Genomic DNA, 5,247 nt, shown 5'->3' with positions numbered 1-5,247 from the left:
GAAACCATTGATTGCGAGACATGACTAATTAAGTGCTGACACATAGAAGAAAGATACTCGATCATGAAAACTTGAGTAATTGTTTGTAAAAAATTTAAAATATCAGAGTTTTGAACAAAATAGACTTGAGTCTTTTCAGATGCACAACGAAAGCAAATGAACGCGGTTACATGTATGAAGACATGAACCTCCGAGAGTCAAAATCTGACTGAATTAAATGCCTTGTCTCAATAGCACTTCCTCCACCACTTCGCTGCTCAGCCTGCACATTTACAAATATATGCAGGGCTGAGTACAAAAGTACTTAGTGAACACATTGCCGAAAAATACAAATATACATTTGAAAATATTGTCAAGCCATCATCACAGTAACACTCGGGGTTTTATTGAAAAGGCCCGAGCTTACTAAAATATTCACATTGGACTGCAGTCCCTTTTTCTTGTACTTAGCCATATCTGATCACATTGTGCCGTCGAGATGGTGTTCTCGCACGGTCACCTTCTCTGCCCATCATGTCAGAGGTATCCTTGTGCCGGGAAGGTGGCCACCTTCCTCGGTCACCTGCTCTACCCAACATGTCAGAGGTAGCTTGTGTACACTAGTCCGAGCGGGGACACCACCCTCACTGGGACCTGAATTCGACTTATATCATCATTCATAATTCCTTTGGCCTTAGCCAAACAGATAGGCATCATACAAAAACATTTATGGCAAGACAACATCTTTAAGAATCACGAACATGTGTTCGTGTTTTCATAAAATACGATTTGTATTTTTAGTATAGGAAAGCTCACCTTGATCGTTTAGTTTCCTTAACTTGAATTTTCCTGACTCCACCTTTAACTCGCGGAGATAGCCTTTTGAAAGCAAACAACGCACTAATAAGACTCGAGAAAATTCTTTATCTTTTAATTAGAATTAGAATGCATGCCCCTGATTACTCATGGCCCAAGAACTTAATTAGAATTATAGCAAAAGCAAACTTATATTGCAGCCCAAACTCCTTTAGGAAAATAATCCCATTTATTCTCTTCTCTAGGCTCAAATTCGCTTAAATTGGAGCAGCCCATTTTCGATCCAAACAATTAAAGAGTGGTCCAACTTATTAAGTTCCATTCCATTTCTTGAATAAAATAAAATCAGTCCACTCCTTAATTAATTCCTTCAGCCCCAAATTTATCACAGTAAAAACACTTGGCCCAATTCGGAAGCCCAATCTAATTGTTGGTGGCCCAATGATTTACATAATCTTTCTCCTTACTACCATCGTATCCTCCTCTCTCTTTCTTCTCAACTTTAAATCAAAATCCCCTAAATTCAAAACTAAATTTCTGTTGCCCCGAACTACACTCCCAATCCAAATTGACACCACCTGCACAGTGCTCGCCGTCCTCCACCGCCTCCTCCGGCGGTGTTTCTCTCTCTAAATTCCAAAATATGAGATTAAATTTCTCTCCCTCTTTTCCTCTCGCCATCCTTTCTCACCAGCAATTCGCAGCATCGCCGCCGCCAAACACGCACAGGCGCCGGTCTTTGCTGCAGCTGCCTCCCTTCCTTTCACGGCGACTCAGTGTCGTCGCTGACGTATCCGGCCTAGGAAGACGCTGCTCAGTCTGCTTCGCAGACCAGCGCCGCCGCCGCCTCCGCTGCCCGTCGGGGTCCCCGCGGCTGCCATTGTTGTCTCGCCGTAGCCGGTGGTCTCGAGGCAGCCCCTCGGCCTTAAACCTAAGTTCTTTTACTCCCTTTCATTACTCCCTTGTGGTCTCGCCGTCGCCGGTGGTCTCCCTTTCATCTTACCTACATTCTTGGGAGCTAGTACCGAAAGTCCAATCAAGTTCTTGCGTGAGTTCGAAAAATCTGCGGTGTGCAGAAAAGGCCAAATGGGTCAAGTGAGGAGGACTTCAAGCTAAGGGTCGTCTCCTTCTCTTTAAAGGACGAAGCAGATACTTGGTTCAGAGGGTTATCACCCAACACCATCAAAACATGGTCGGAATTCTAGGAGTTTCTCAACCAATTCCTTCCAACATCGAAGGCAAGTGCACTCCGAAAGGAAATCAGGGAAGCCACTCAAGGGTATGATGAGAGCTTAATCAAATATTGGCACAGGTACAGAAGTCTTCTGGATGCATGCCCAAACCACAACATGTTGGAAGTGGAGATCTATTCAAGGTTCTACGATGGCATGGATGCGAAAAAGAAAGACCTGGTGAATTAATCAAGTGGGGAAAATTTTTCCCAGCTCCGGTTAAGTAAAGCCAAGATTTCCCTAGAGAAACCTCTATGCAAAAAGAGGGTACGATGATACATTAGAAACTCTGTGCCAAGGCGATGTGGAGAGTACCCCCATGGAGAAGGACGATGAGTAGCTGAAGAACCGGGTTGACAACCTCACTGTGATTTTCAAGACTACGAGCCCAGTCATCAGACTTATCAAGCAAACTATCCCAGCCAATATCCACCCTTCCAAGGTCAACCTATAGCCCATGGTTCCCCAATGCAGAGTATTATACTCCAACATGGCAAGGAGGGAACCGACAAACTCAAGATCCTCAGTGTTACCAAAGCCAAGCTTGTCCAAATCAACATCAATATCAACCTCAGCCGCAGCAGAGTCTTGGACCACCCTTAGACGAGAATCGTTATGCAGACTCTATAGAAGAAAAGATTGGGGGATTGATTATATCCCAGCAGAGCATGAGTCGTTGCTTGAGGTCAAATGACGAGCTGACCCTGGAAATGCAACAGACGTATGATGAGCAAAAAGCTAACATGGATGAAATGATTAAGCAATCCCTGCTATCTGATATCATGAAGGGGATACAAGAGGACAAAGCAAGGTTTAGGGGAGATGAACAGATGATAGGTGAAGAAGGTGTCTGTTGCCCCGAACTACAATCCCAATCCAAATTGACACCACCTGCACAGTGCTCGTCGTCCTCTACCGCCTCCTCCGGTGGTGTTTCTCCTCCTGCGGTACTCTCTCTAAATTCTAAAATATGAGATTAAATTTCTCTCCCTCTTTTCCTCTCGCCATCCTTTCTCACCAGCAATTCGCAGCATCGCCGCCGCCAAACACGCACAGGCCCCGGTCTTTGCTGCTGCTGCCTCCCGTCCTTTCACGGCGACTCAGTGTCGTCGCTGACGTATCCGGCCGAGGCAGACGCTGCTCAGTCTGATTTGCAGACCAGCGCCGCCGCCGCCTCCGCTGCCCGTCAGGGTCCCCGCGGCTGCCCTCGTGGTCTCGCCGTCGCCGGTGGTCTCGAGGTAGCCCCTCGGCCTTAAAGCTAAGTTCTTTTACTCCCTTTCATTATTTAGTATTTTGTTGAGAATTTGGGCAGTAGCTATGTAGAGTTGGAGGTCTTGAAAATTACTACTGTGTTACTGGAATGTGTTCATTATATTGGGAACTTCAACTGCTACTTGTTCTAAGAGTTGCTACTGTCATGAAATTTCTACAGCCATGATTCTATCTTCAAAAATATGCATATGCTTGTACGTAAATGTAAAGGAAAAGAAGGGTTCGGGATTCACCTTTTTGATGTGGAATAAAGGGTTGGTGGATTGCAGTGCTTGACCCTGCAATTGTGTGCAAATCCCTCTCCTTGGACTCCTCTATCCTACGTTGGGTTGGTGTGTGGTGTGTGCAGTGAATTTAGGATTTGTGATGGTGATGAGGGTGAGTGACAAAAAGATTTATATATATATATTATATATATATAATATATATATAAAGATGGAAGTGGGGATATTTTCTATGCAAGTGGGGCTTATCTTTCAAATATTTTCTATGCAAGTGGGGCTTATCTTTCAAATATTTTCTGTCAGGGATATGATTTCTTCCTGCCCATATTAAATGCAGCATTAAATGTTGCTGATAACACTCATTCGATTCTCTCAGGATATGCTTTTTATTTTTAATTTATTTTATTCTTCTTTCTTTTTTTATAGTTGTTTATTAAATTTTATTATTTGTATATTTATTTACTTATTTATTTAATTTGGTATAGGAAAAACCCAGTTTAAGCTTGTGGCTTTGGTGTAGGAAAACAAATTACATCCATAGTCTTCCCTGATGATGTACCAGACTTTCTTGGAGTGCAAGCACGACCGTTGAACGGGCTGCGTGAACTTTCCTATAATTGTAATAGATAAGGATTCGATGTTACTTTTTTTTACTTGAAATATTCGTTCGAGAATGAAGCAACGATTATTTATAATTCCAAGATCAATTATTATACATGAAAATGGCAGATTTTGAATACTACAACGATCACTTATTCTTTATCTTTAGGCTAATAATAATAATAAGGTACGAAAGTTCGGGTTGTTACATTCTACCCTCCTTAAAAGAAATTTCGTCCCGAAATTTAGGAAGTATTTAGACAAAAAGCTCAGGATATTTCTCCTTCATTTTCTTTTCTAGCTCCCATGTTGCTTCTTCCTGTTCGTGGTTTTTCCACAAAACTTTCATTGTAGTAATCGACTTGTTCCGAAGTTGCTGCACCTTTCGATCTAGTATTTCTACCGACTTTTCTTCGTAACTCAGGTCAGGTTCTAGAACGATTTCTTCATGGCAAATCACATGTTTTGGGTAGAACACATACCTTCGAAGTTGGGAGACGTGGAATACGTTGTGTACGTTCCCAAAATTGGGTGGTAATGCCAAGCGATATGCTACTGGGCACACTTCTTTCAGAATTTCATAGGGTCCAATAAATCGTGGTTTCAGCTTTTCCCTTGAGTCCAAATCTGGTTATTCCTTTGGAAGGGGATACTTTCAAGAAGATCTTCTCCCCGATGTTAAATTTCAATTCTGTTCGACGCTCATCGGCGTAGGATTTTTGCCGGTCTTGCGCTTCCTTGAGGGTCTCACGCGAGGAAATTTAGAGGTGGTATAACAGTTTTAACTTTGATAGGAACTGAATTTGAGACTCCAAGAGAAATATTCGAATCGTTCTTGCTTTGGGTAGGCTCCAAGGTAACCATGAAAATAAAACGATTATAATTATTTCAAATACGTGAGTGTTTGGTTCACCACAAACTTTCACCAGTAGCTTGCAACAAAGGTTTTCATGAAGTGCAAAGACTAGGCTCAATTGGGCTCATTATGCTCACTCCCAGAAAAGAAAAGATACAACTTTTTTTTTTAATCAAACACCTTCACGGTGGAGGGTTCGTGGGTCCCTCATCCCTATATATCAACAAAAGGCCATTACAAGCAATTGATTACAAGAGGACCAATCTTT

General features: G+C 42.5%; 2 long non-coding RNA genes across 2 annotated transcripts; one reads left to right on the top strand and one right to left on the bottom strand.

Moving 5' to 3' along the window:
- Positions 1-1,094: 1,094 nt before the first annotated feature.
- On the bottom strand, positions 1,095-3,665 carry LOC121745571. The gene is made up of 2 exons (XR_006038854.1): positions 3,533-3,665; positions 1,095-2,731 (listed from the first exon to the last, which is right to left on the bottom strand). It is a non-coding gene; the product is annotated as an uncharacterized LOC121745571 (long non-coding RNA).
- Positions 2,717-4,262, top strand: LOC121745564. Its single transcript, XR_006038853.1, has 3 exons — positions 2,717-2,974; positions 3,059-3,677; positions 4,009-4,262. It is a non-coding gene; the product is annotated as an uncharacterized LOC121745564 (long non-coding RNA).
- Positions 4,263-5,247: the final 985 nt, after the last annotated feature.

This window comes from Salvia splendens, chromosome 1, assembly GCF_004379255.2.
Source record: "Salvia splendens isolate huo1 chromosome 1, SspV2, whole genome shotgun sequence".
NCBI classification, from domain to species: Eukaryota; Viridiplantae; Streptophyta; class Magnoliopsida; order Lamiales; family Lamiaceae; genus Salvia; species Salvia splendens.
Note: the sequence above shows the minus strand (reverse complement) of the source record. Positions and strands in the feature narration are given on the sequence as shown.